Source organism: Ambystoma mexicanum, chromosome 7q (genome assembly GCF_040938575.1).
Source record: "Ambystoma mexicanum isolate Mex_15411 chromosome 7q, UKY_AmexF1_1, whole genome shotgun sequence".
Taxonomy (NCBI): Eukaryota; Metazoa; Chordata; class Amphibia; order Caudata; family Ambystomatidae; genus Ambystoma; species Ambystoma mexicanum.
Window position 1 is genome coordinate 182,753,785 of NC_090941.1, and position 14,061 is coordinate 182,767,845.

Below are 14,061 nucleotides of genomic sequence, written 5' to 3' on the forward strand. Positions count from 1 at the left end.
GCAGTCCATACCTGAAACCCTGTGTGGGGCTGAGCTATGGGGTATGCCAATACGGCCAAACTCACAACAAGAGAACACAATGTTCTGAAAAATTGGTACTGCTACCGAGGAGCGCTCCCTCCGCCTTGGTACTTTTGGAACTCAATGTTATCCTAGTGGGTGTCTTAGCCATGCTGAGACCTATTCTTTTTTGGTTAAGATTGTGGAACCAGGAAGGGCTGGTAAAATCTAGAGAAGCCCTATGCCATGTTATGTCTTTGGAAGAAGGCAAATCAATTGATTGGTTCCATCAGGTAAAAAAAAGGCTTAGTAACGTGGGGAGATGCCATTTATGGGACTATCCTCAGTGCCAGCCCGTTGGAATAAAGAAAGCAATAAAGTTTGAGGTGATCCAAAGAGCCCAGGACCTGTTAGTGGTTGATGCTATGAAGCTGTAGTTGGGCCCGGGATATCTTGGATTAAACTTGCCTGACAAAATGTTTTATTTTGACAACATTTCTCCACTGTATGAAAAATCTCCATACATATAATTGAGACTTGGAATTCTCTCTGTGGCTGCCTTTACACAATCTTGGAATGAATTGAAATTGGATCAATGGTTGATGTGTGGAATGCCAAGGGAGTCCATGTTGCATTTTATGTTGAGTTGTTCAAAAACAAAGTATCTTCGATTCATATATCTGAAACCAATATTAAAAGAGGCAGGGATCAGGGATACAGGTTCAGCTATGATGTACCTGAGACAGAATCTTCAATCCCACGTTGACTTTGCAACCACACTATACACGCATAGGTCCTGGCTGTTAAGAAAGAAGTTACTGGGCCTCATTACAAGTATGGTGGTAAGGTAACAACCGTGCCGGTAGTGCTACCAGCACCGTTGCTACCGTACCGCCATACTACGAGCTGTGCTCGTGGGTGCCTGTCAGCCCGCCAGGTCTGACCTGGCGGGCACATCGGCACCCATGAGCACAGCAAGTTGGATGCACCGGCACCATTGTAAACGGTGCCGGTGCATCCGACGTCCCCATTCTCATTGAGCCCTATGGGGCTCAAATGGGAATGGGGATGTACCAGTTCAATTACCGGTTCCGGCGGGGCCAGAATACCCCGGTAACTTCCCATTCGTGGGTGCCGGACCCGGTTGTGAGTTTGGAGGTAGCCTTGTCAGTTTTACCAGCAAGGCTACCTCCAACCTCATAATGAGGCCTGTCTCTTGCCCCCAGCCAAGTATCAGGATGTATAGATAATTGGCTAAGGCTGCGAGCAGGGTTCAATTTTAGAAATGAATTCAGCGGGCTGATGGATTTCAATATAATATGTCATGTATGTAATTTATGTAATGACTTGAAGGTATAACACTGAATAAAAGTTTGATGACTGATAAAGGAACTTTGCCAAACAAGCACAATACACACAAAAGTCACAAGCAGGCAATAGAATGCCACAAAGACACAAAAACACTCTTAATGGATACATCAAAAGCTCTCTTGCATTCTCCTCCCTGTTCCTCCATCTCACAGCCCACACAGTACCAGGAAGTTCTATGGGCTTTGTATAGGCCACCAAACTTCAACAGAGAATTCGGGCCTTTGATTGGCCTGCTGAAGCTCTCCGGAAAACGTAATAGTTCTCATTGACCCACAGAAGGAGATACCACCCTCTGACTCTCTCAATAAGAAATTGTAGTGTGAGTGTGTAGTGAGTGTTTTGGGCTGCTGGTGGGTCCCAGTAGATTTTGCGGGACTGCCACACATCAAAGGGGATATATGGCTCATTTCACAAGATCATACCACAAACCAGTTAATTTCACAGCATTGTACTTGCATCATGCATGAATTGAGGTTTGTGTTGTCAAGCATATCATGGAGAGATGCATCGCACAGATTCTGTGAAGAACCTGAGAAAGACTAACACTGAGTAAGCAGCACAGAGCAGGCCTCAACACATACAGCTCATACTCCATTGAACTGTATAAAATGGCATGAACAACGAAGTACAGGCAAATTAAAAAGAGTCTCTAACTATAACCAGATTTTGCCACCAATAGCTCAGTAATTCAGCCCTCCACATAGACTGCCAACTAGTTTATGTGGTGTTTTCGGACAGACTGCTGGCTACTTAACATACTGAATAGGCGCATAAAGGTAAGAAAAAGGATTGTGAAAAATATAGAGGTTCTTCAGGAATGCACAAAAGATAACGGTAGCAAAGTGTGATCAGAGTGGAATGAAAAGTGGAGGACCTGAGTAGTATATGGTGCAATAAAAACAGTGGTGTGCGTTTAGAGAAGAGACACTGGCATCTTAATTGCATGTACAGATATGTCCATGCTAGCGTAAAACTAAGGGATTCCTATGAGGTCCTCCTACAATTAGCACCTGCTAAAATCCGACCAATTCTATAGGAATCCTTTGCAAATGATGTCTGCAAAGTGTAATTTGCAGTCAGCATTTACCTTTTTTTCATACCAGAGAGCCATATATAAGGTATTTTGCCTGTTTTTACTCTTCCATTTTCCACTCAGCTTTGTAAATGGGGAAAGTTGCATGCAGGGGATCCAACAGCGCATAAGTACTAACATTGATGGCCCCGGCATGGCATGAAGTTTCTTTAAGAATGTTACTAATCATCCAATTTAAAAATTAAACACTCCTGACCCTTCCCTCTAACCTCTGTCCTATATTTTCTTCCATTTGTCTGTAACCTTCTCAAATGAGCTGTTTATTCTCCACGGTCTCTCTCTTGGTTGCAATTGCCATCATTCTAAACACTCCTTTCTTCCTATTCGTTTGGGCCTGTCTGCAACTTGGAACATTACATTTTCTGTTCAATTCTTTCTTTTCTTAGTATATCTGGGTTTGCTCGTACCTGTCAAGATGTGCGTCCCTAGGACGCTGCGTACCTGTGTTTCCTGTAGGCTTGCGTGCCGGAGTCGCCAGGACGTTGCTTGTGGAATGAAAGATGACAGAGTAACACCAAGAACCGGCCCAGGTCCCGTCCTGATTACAGGATTGAAAATGGGTCCGATTCCTAGCGCCACGGATGGACACTTCCCTGGATTTACGTGGCGCCAGAACAGTGCGAGCACTGGACAGGGAAGGCCGGTAGATGTTGACAGCGGGCTTGAGTGCGAAGTAGGTGCTGCAGTAACCCTCTGAAGACGATGAGTGAAGGCAGCCGAAACTGAGGTTAGGCAGCAAAGGCGGACAGCAGAAGTGGCCGGAATAAGGCACTGGAGGCGCTGGCACCCAAGCACTGGGCAGAGGAGTATACAGGCAATGGAAGGAGATGGCCAGGAAGGGAAAGGGAAGGTACCGGAGGCACAGACCAGGACCGGACAAAACCCAACCCCGGGAAGCCAGACCCTAGACCTAAGGAACCAACCACCAGGACAAGGAAGGGCAGAAACCAGAAGGGAAGCAAGGAAGGACAAAGAATTTCAGTAGCGAGCGGGAGGTCAAGACCAAACCGCGTTGAGACGCGGCGAGTACTGATCCGGAAGCGCCTTTATAGTGGCTCGGCATGGAAGCGAGGCTTGACCCGCAATCCGAGCCGGCGCATGCGCGGAATCAGGCAACCACGGAAATGAGGCTTGAACCACAAGCCCGTTCCCGTTGCTTCCGCGTATGCGATCGTAAAGGGCGCCCACGGCCAAGGCGAAACCGTGGGTACAGCCGCCAAGCATCTCCCCGCCCACGAGGACACGGACGTTCCCGATCCCGGGTGAGTGTCCTAACACCATGCTCCCTCCCAGAAAGACCCGGGGCCCCCGGCTTACAAGGATGGCGCAAATAATACTCACGCACCAAACGAGGAGCGTGGACATTCCCAACAGGTTCCCAAGTGCGGTCACAAGCCGAATACCCCTCCCAATCCACCAGGAACTGCAATCGGCCTCGATGGAAACGAGAATCACAGATCTCCCGGACGTCATATTCAGGAACCCCCTGCACCTCAATGGCCGCAGGACGAGAGCCCGTGCGCCCATAGGGGTCATCCAGGTAAGGCTTGAACAAAGAGACGTGAAACACGGGATGTACCCGCCAGGACGGGGGAAGATCTAGTTTGAATGCCACCGGGGAAATCCGTTTGGTTATTCGGAAGGGCCCTAGGAAACGGGGAGCAAGTTTCGTAGGTAGGTTGCGAACAGGTAAGTTCTTGGAAGAAAGCCACACCTTCCCACCAACCCAGAATATAGGTTCTGGGGTACGCCTCCTGTCTGCCTGGACCTTCATGTCCTCACGTGCCTTAACCAGGGTGCCAGTCGCCTGAGCATGTAGTCTTCGGATTTCTTGAATCAGCTGATCAGCAGAAGGAACCCTGCTTGGTCGTACAGGAACAAACGGAAAAAGTCTAGGACTGAGTCCATAGGAACAAAGAAAGGGGCTTAATCCTGTCGCAGAATGGATCGAGTTGTTATAAGCCACCTCAGCTAAGTCCAAGTGCAATGCCCAGTTGGTCTGAGAGGCGTTGGAAAAACAGCGCAGATACTGTTCCAACGTCTGGTTGGTCCTCTCCGTCTGTCCGTTGGATTGTGGATGATAGCCGGAACTAAGTGCCCGATGTATGTCCAGGTGACGACACAACTGTTTCCAAAAGGATGAGATGAACTGGGAACCACGGTCCGAGATGATCTTATCAGGTAGTCCGTGTAACCGGTATATGTTGTGCAGAAATGCTCGGGCCATGGAACTCGCAGAGGGAACTTTTGCGAAGGGGATAAAATGAGCCATCTTGGAAAAACAGTCAACAACAACCATTATGCATGTGAAGCCCTCGGAAGGCGGTAGTTCCACTATGAAATCAGTAGCTATGGTGTGCCAAGGATAGGGCGGTGTCTCGATGGGTTGGAGTAGACCGAGTGGTTTCCTTCTTGGTATCTTTACCTGTGCACATACTGGACAACATTCCACGTATTGTTTGACTTGTTTGGCCAATCCTGGCCACCAAAACTGTCGGGCGACAAGTTCTTGTGTAGCACGTATGCCTCGATGGCCCCCGATCTTTGAATTGTGGAATGCTTGTAAGATGGCAACCCGAAGAGAGTCGGTGGGTGCATACAATCTCCCACTGTAGAAGAGCAACCCCTCGTTCTCACTAACTTGGGGTAATTTCAATAGTTCCGGTCTATAAGGGTCTGCCAATGTTTCCTGTAAGAACGTATCCAGGCAATGAGACACGGAAAACAAGAAATGTTCTGGGGCTAGTAATAACTGATTCTGGCCGTCTTGCTTGATGTCTTCCAAGGAGCGAGATAACGCGTCAGCCTTCAGATTCCGAGCATTAGGTATGTAAGTGATTGTAAAGTCGTAATGGGAGAAGAAAAACGCCCAACGGGCCTGGCGGGAAGTACGACATTGAAGAGACCGTAGGTACTGGAGATTCCTATGGTCGGTACGGACCTCAACAGGAAATCGACCTCCCAAAAGGTGATGACGCCATTCCTCAAAGGCTAATTTGATGGCTAAAAGTTCCTTCTCGATCACGGCATAATTCCGTTCGCTCGACGTTAATTTCCGGGAAAAATAAGCCACTGGGAATTCCACATCTGACTGCAGGTCCTTCTGTAGCAGAACGGATCCAACGGCGAAATTAGACGCATCTGCTTCCACAATGAATGGTCTGCTCTCATCGGGATGATGTAGGATGGGAGAGGTGCTGAAGGCGTCTTTAAGACGTTCGAATGCATTACCAGCTTCCACGTTCCACACAAACAACGTCTTACTGCTGGTTAAACTGGTTAGAGGTGCTGTGAGACTGGAAAAACCAGGTATAAAGCGCCTATAGAAATTGGCAAATCCAAGGAATCGCTGAAGGGCCTTCACATTATTAGGGCGTTGCCATTCTTGAATTGCCCGTGACTTAGTAGGGTCCATCTGTATGCCAGAACGGCAAATCATGTACCCAAGAAACTCAATCTTGTCTTGATTGAAGAGACATTTCTCAGTCTTGGCGTATAAGAGGTTCTGACGTAAACGGTTGAGAACTTCTTTGACATGTATGATATGTTCCTTCTCATCCTTCGAAAAAATCAGTATATCATCTAGATATACCCACACTGATATTCCGTATAGATCCGAAAATATATCATCCATCAGACGCTGAAAAACGGCTGGGGCATTGCATAGTCCGAAAGGCATTACTCGATATTCATAGTGCCCCAAGGGTGTCTTGAAAGCCGTCTTCCACTCGTCCCCAGCCTTAATTCGCACCAGGTGGTACGCCCCTCTTAGATCCAACTTAGAGAACACACAGGCGGAGTGCAAGGATTCCAGGATATCACGTATTAGAGGCAATGGATATCTGTCCTTCCGGGTAAGATCGTTTAACTGCCGATAATCCACACAGGGACGTAACGTACCCTCCTTTTTCTTGACGAAAAACAGTGGAAATCCCGCAGGAGACTTGGAAGGGGTGATATATTGTTTCTGAAGACAGTCGTTTAAATATTCTTGTAAGGCTGTTCTTTCTTGTGGGGATAAGGAGTACACTCGTCCATGTGGAATCACAGAATCCGGCAATAGATCTATGGCACAATCAAAACTTATATGGGGAGGTAGTGGAATGTCCCCTGGTTCCGAAAACACTGAAGAGTAATCCATATATTCAGGAGGTATGGTAGACGTTTGGCATACATAAGATGTTCCGTTCACCTCTGTCTGTGTGGCGATAGTGGACATCCCAACAGATATTCCTGAAGAGGAACATTCCAGCAAACAACGATCCGAATTAAACGTCAATGTCCGGTTTACCCAATTTACTTTAGGGTTGTGGTACAACAACCAGGGTAAACCCAACACAATCGGGTAAAATGGTGACTTAATCACATCCAAAGATATGTGTTCCAGATGTTCATTGATCCACAACTGCAGGACTCCGGTGTGATGTTGAATGGGACCAAAAGACAAAGGTGTCCCATCAATGACCTCTATCGGTGTAGCTTGCTTCTTCTTAAGTAGAGGGATCTGGTTCTTCTTGACGAACTCAATATCGATATAATTGCCAGATGCTCCACAATCTAAAAGACCCATGATTTCAGTTGACTTATCCTGCCACAGTACTTTAATTCGGAGTACCAAAAGGGCTGCTGGTGACATGGGCAGTAAGAAACCATCGGTATCCGGAAGGACTAATTTGAACGATGGGCCTGTCATTGCCTTCCTTACACCTGACAGGCCAATTAGTTTTCCGACTTCCTGAGTGGACGTAAAGGACAAGTACCCAAATAATGCCCGGAGGCTCCACAATATAGGCATAAGTTCAAGTCCCTTCTGCGTTTCCTCTCTATCGCAGACAAAGGTCCTCTGAGTGCCCCTAATTGCATGGGTTCCGGACCTGTTTCCGGTGTATTTGAAGCACCAGCAGGTGATGTAAAAGACCTGGAGTACGACCTCTCCAACCGACGTTTCTCTCCTTTCCGCTCAGCCAAACGGTGATCAATTCGAAGGACCTGTTCCTGGAGTACCTGTAAAGTATCCGGTTCTGGTATATGGAGAAGCTCGTCCTTGTACTCCTCTCTCAGACCTCGCCGAAAGAGCGTCTTTTGTGTTACTTCAGGCCATTGAGAATCCGCCGCCAATTGACGGAACCGACCGATGTACGAGATCAGATCACTTGAACCCTGCCTTAAATCCATTAATTGATTTTGTGCGGTGGCGGCCAAGTTGGGTGACTGGAATACTTCCAGAAACGCTTTCTCAAAGGCGGCAAAATCACCCAGTATTGGACTGTTTGCAGAAACCAAAGGAGCTGCCCATGCAAGCGCATTTCCGGTTAGATTCCCTAGAATATACCCGATCTTCGCCTTCTCATCGGTGAAATGGGAAGTCCGGAACAAAAAATGAATCCTGCAGTGGTTACAGAATTCGGCCACTCTTCTAGGATCCCCGTCGAACTTCATGGGTGTCGTCTGTGCCATGGCAGAATCAGCCTGAGTTGTGGTGTTAGTCCTATGCACCATCATCTGACGTAGAGTCTCGTTTTCCAGACGAAGTGCTGTCATTTCAGCCCTTAAGGACCTGATTTCGTCTCTCAAATCAGAGGTTCCCTCCATCTCTGGGTCCGAACCGGAGGTTAGGCGTCTCAATCTGTCAAGATGTGCGTCCCTAGGACGCTGCGTACCTGTGTTTCCTGTAGGCTTGCGTGCCGGAGTCGCCAGGACGTTGCTTGTGGAATGAAAGATGACAGAGTAACACCAAGAACCGGCCCAGGTCCCGTCCTGATTACAGGATTGAAAATGGGTCCGATTCCTAGCGCCACGGATGGACACTTCCCTGGATTTACGTGGCGCCAGAACAGTGCGAGCACTGGACAGGGAAGGCCGGTAGATGTTGACAGCGGGCTTGAGTGCGAAGTAGGTGCTGCAGTAACCCTCTGAAGACGATGAGTGAAGGCAGCCGAAACTGAGGTTAGGCAGCAAAGGCGGACAGCAGAAGTGGCCGGAATAAGGCACTGGAGGCGCTGGCACCCAAGCACTGGGCAGAGGAGTATACAGGCAATGGACGGAGATGGCCAGGAAGGGAAAGGGAAGGTACCGGAGGCACAGACCAGGACCGGACAAAACCCAACCCCGGGAAGCCAGACCCTAGACCTAAGGAACCAACCACCAGGACAAGGAAGGGCAGAAACCAGAAGGGAAGCAAGGAAGGACAAAGAATTTCAGTAGCGAGCGGGAGGTCAAGACCAAACCGCGTTGAGACGCGGCGAGTACTGATCCGGAAGCGCCTTTATAGTGGCTCGGCATGGAAGCGAGGCTTGACCCGCAATCCGAGCCGGCGCATGCGCGGAATCAGGCAACCACGGAAACGAGGCTTGAACCACAAGCCCGTTCCCGTTGCTTCCGCGTATGCCTGAATACACCCCGACTCGCCCGGGGTCGGGCACGCACCCCAAATGAGCGATGCGCTCGTAAAGGGCGCCCACGGCCAAGGCGAAACCGTGGGTACAGCCGCCAAGCATCTCCCCGCCCACGAGGACACGGACGTTCCCGATCCCGGGTGAGTGTCCTAACAGTACCTAGCGTTCTAATATTACACATTATATTCCTTGGGCTAGCGACTGCTCTCGCGCCTCTCGATCTGCGATTTGGGGACTCACAATGCTCAGTTGTTGGCACTTGATAATTCTCCCTGTGCACTATTCCTTCTCTTCTGTTATTCATTACCTTTTCATAAATTGTCACTTTTTCTGATCAACATTCTGCCTTTGAGCTCTGGATGCTTGCCAACTATCATTTCAAATGCCCTCAACTGTTCTACAACTGAGACTCTTTTCTTTCCTGCCGCTTCCCGTCATGATCATCCAACTGTTGGGGTAGTTGATAATGGTCCCATGGGTTAAGATAAGTTTGAATTGCGAGCGCCATATTGGTGGCTGGGGTGACAGTGATGCTGAAAAATTGTGGCAAATTAGCATAAATCCAGTGTAGCTAATGGGAATGAGATATGCTTTGTTTTTAGTGTTGTTTGTATTTTAGTTGATACATTTTCGAATTGCATGTGGGCAGCACGATAAGTGTCAAAACTGCTGATACAATATAAACGCAATATAGGTTTGTCAGGCCACATAGCGCTTAACAAGCAGGCACCGAGGAGATCTACATGTGCATGCGAGGTAGGAGATTTGCAATGTGAAAATCAGTGTGAGGGGATGCAGTAGTCCTGAACATACATGTATAGGTACACATACATGGGGCTCTCAAGGGAAATAGGTTTTGGGCAGCTTGAATATACAGATATGTTTTACCGTAGAGTTCTCTCACAAGTTAATTGAACTCTGTGACTGAGAAACTAGTTTTACAAGGTTGGGGAAAGAGAGCAGCAGTTGCGGTGAATGTCAGATGCTCAGTTTTGGGCGTGCCTTTTTTATGGCCTAGGTGAATTGTGAAGGGGATGCAATCTCTGTAAGGATACAGGAGTCTGTTATAGAATCAAAGGTGGATTCCAGCCACCTGGTAGGGCTGGAATTTAGGGACAAACAATGAAACCTGATGCAAGTTGTTTGCGGGGAAAGGTGCACTGATTGATCATGGATTTTCAATAGAGTTGTCAAGGTGTGGGTTGGGACGACGTGGGCTGGAATGGTAAGTTGCATAGTTTAGAGTGTAATGTGGATACCAACCTGTTTGGGCGATAAAACCAGCAACAATTGATCAAAAGGAAATATGTTTGTTCCCCTCCTCTTCACATCAATGGTATTTTCATAGAATAGTCATGTGCGTCACAAGTAGGGGTAAAGGTTTCTAACCAGATGGAACCTGCAATAAATTAAATTGATTGTAAACTGGGTAAACTGTGTAACTAGGAGATGAGGCTATGACCAAATATGGAAAGGCCCAAGAGCGGGATCTAGTGTTAATAAGAAACATGCAATTGTAAGTTAAAGAGGATGGCGCTTAGATGAATGTATCCAATAAGAAGTATGAGAACTAAATGGAATATGGTTACATTGTATAGGTTTAACCCATCATGTGTGGGGGTTGACTCTGTAACACAACCTTTGGGAGTGTTCTAACTGTTGCAAATTGTATAAAATGTGTGTTCTTTGTGTGGTTCAGGGAGACAGGTTAGTTTGACTCTTTGATGTCATCTAACGCTCCCGGCCATTTGTACAATAAACTTGCCTTACGGACAAAGCGGCCACATACTCTTTAAGGGTGGGCCTGCTTTGGGTTACAGTGACCAAAGGCCCACTCCTACATTTGGCGTCCTTGGGTGGGCTCCAGGCTCTCTAAGACATTAGGGGTCACCGGTATGCCCAGCTTGGCTGCAGAGCTCTATGCGCCAATCAGTCGTCATGCTCGACAAGGGGGAGGGCTACAGGTACCATATTGAATAGAGGCCTGTCTGACCCTCCCCCTCCCCCGGAGATGTGGTACTGTGGCCCTGCTGCGCATGCCATATAAAAGGAGGTCCATGAGAGTACATGTTTGGCAGGTAAAGAAAGAGGGTAACGGGAAGAAGAAATGTTTTTTTATTCCTGGATAAAGGCAAAATAGGTGTGTGTAAGGTTTGATGAGGTCATGTAGGTTGAGTGTTTTTGGAGGAGAGAATGAATTGTTCTATGTCGTAATTTTTTACCTAGTTTGTTATTTTAGAGGTGTGGTCTCCCGCACCTACAAGTCCATTGTAAGGATAGTCTTGATACCCTTCAGGCTGCTTGTCTGGTTGGCCGGAGCCCTTACCTTAGGGTGAGGTGGAACCTCATGGTAAAACCACCTGTAGATACCTTTCTGGAGTGTACCCTTGGTAACCCCTTACTTTGTATTGATTGTGCAGACGGAGCCAGCACCTAGATTTTTCTTGGTTAATCAAAGTAGTGAAGGCTATTTTCCTGTAGTCAGGAAAAGAATGCACTGTAGTCGAGAGTGTTGTACTAGTAAAGAAGATAGAGATACAGCAGTGTTGTAGTGGAAAACATTGCACTCCTTTTTGTGCTCGACTAAAGGAGAAATCTCAGAGAAGTAAAGAGGATTTTTGGCTGGTGTGTGTTTTGATAAATATGCTGTCTTTAGTGTATGCCTGATGAGTTTCTGATTATCAAGACGGTTGTGGTGAAGGTGAGTACGGAGTGAGTCTGTTCTTTTAATTTTTTTAAGAAAAGGGAAAGGAAAAGGGGATTTTTTGTGCGTACAGATTGTTTGTGCTGTGGGTTTGATTCTTGGGGTCTATATTGTAATTTTGAACATTTGTTTGAGTTAAATTGGTCTCGAGTATGAAGACTCCATTGAAAAATGTATGTCAGGTGCTCCCCGGTTATAAGGTGAAGAGTTTAACCATCCTTACTAGTAAATCTTTCTGATTACATCCCTGATGAACAAGAGGTCAATGTGATAAACAAAGGCCTCGGTTTTGTACCAACAACAAAATATGACAAATTTCAAACTTGTGTGGAAATAGGAGAACTTTTAAGAAAAATCCACCTACGGCAATATATCCAAGACAAGACGTTTGAGAAACAGACCAATGAAAGTGGGTTGAAAACCAAATCCACATTCGAACCTCTGACCAGCAGCTACACTTCAGAGGCAATAGTTTTTGAAAGAAGAGTATGGAAAGATCTCCATAGTATAGAACAAGAGACAGAAGTTGGTATATTTCAGAATTTCAGCAACCTGGAAAGAAAAGCAGTAAAAAGCCTTGCTCAGAATTCCAACATAGTCATACGAAAAGCAGACAAAGGTGGAGCTGTGGTAATACAGAATAGAGTTGCATACATTGATGAATGCACCAGGCAGATCTCAGACAGCTCTCTCGACCAACTAATCACAGAAGACCTGACCAACTGGCTACAGAATATAATTATTGACAAACTGAGTAAAGCATTAGAGAGGGAATGGATCTGTCAACAAGAATATGAATTTTTTAAAGTAGAAAACCAGTGACACCGAAATTTTACACTTTGCCAAAGATCCACAAATCCCTAAGAAATCCCCCGGGCCGCCCTGTAGTGTCGGGGAATGGTTCTTTATTAGAACCTTTCTCCAAATATGCAGACAAGTTTCTGAAACCTTACGTATCAACTATGTTTTCTTATATCCAAGATACATCAGAAGTCATTTGACTGAAGGGTTAAGCTTTGATAAAGACAAACAGCTGTTGGTGAGTTTAGATATTGTCTCACTATATACCTGCATCCCCCAAAAAGACACATTGGCTGTTTTAGAAGAAACACTATTGGTAAAAAGGACTACGGGAACAACCCTAAACAGTTTAATTTTGTGGTGGGCCGAGGTGGTTTTAACTGAGAATTACTTTATGTTCAATCAAGACCTGTACCATCAAATCCACGGAACAGCAACGGGTTCTTCGGTGGCTCTGACAGCAGCAAATCTGTATGTGGAATATTTTGAAACCCAAGTCATTTATCAAGAAACGATCATATCTCTCTCTGGAGAAGGTTTATAGATGACATTCTTATGATTTGGGACGGAACCGAGTTATCTTTTTCTTTTTTTATGGAATGGATCAACAAACAGAGTCCATACTTGAAATTCATCTCAACTTGTGATAATACTGAGGTTAAATATTTAAACATAACCATCAGTGCAGATGTTCAACAGAAAGTACTCCAAGTCCGACCCTTTCATAAACCATCAGATCGGAACGCACTGTTGCGTTTCGACAGCTTCCATCCCCGACATATAAGGGAGAATCTACCATTTGGTCAATTTTTGCGTTTAAAGCGGAATAGTACACATAATAGAGTACATTCCAAACTGAAGCAAAAGAATTATGTTCAAAATTGGAAGACAGGAAATACCCGCATAAGATTGTGAAAAGAGCTTTGAAAAGGTCTAAACATAATAATCGAGAAGCCCTTTTGGAATACAGGACGAGAGATGTTAATAATCCACAGATGGTGTTTGTGAGTACTTTTACTCCAAAATCCAACAAGGTTATTGGGATCATCAAGAAAAATTGGCATTTCCTGCAAAGAGGAGAATATCCCTTGGAGAAACCTAAGTGTGCCTTTAAACGGACATTAAATCTGAAAGAACTACTAACAAAAAATGACATCTCGGAACGGCTACTTAAACAATAAAGCATCACCGAAAGCTGGGGACTTCCAACAATCAAAGGACACTCTCCATGTAGGGGATGTGTAAACTGTAAGTTCACTTCAAGATCATCAGAAGTAGACATAGGTCTTGCCAAACCCTGGTCCCAAACACACTTTACAAATTGCAATTAGTCAAATGTGGTGTGTGCAATCTGGCGCCCTTGTTAAAAAATCTATATTGGTATGACCAAACAGAATGTTAAAATAAGGATCAGCGAACATCGGAGCAATATAAAGAACAAAGTGATAACAGCACCTTTGGTAGGTGATTTTATATCAATGGAGCATGGGTTCAACACATTAAGATGGACAGTATTGCCCCAAGTGAAAGATATTCCCTCTGGTGCAAATTTGAACAGAAGACACTTCAATCGCAAACAATGGCTGATCTTCCTGACCAATGCCTTTGAGATATGTTTGAATGAACAGGTAGAATGGCTGAAGTGTTAAATTAACAGAAGACTCATATACAATGCAAGCCTCACACTACCTCTGACC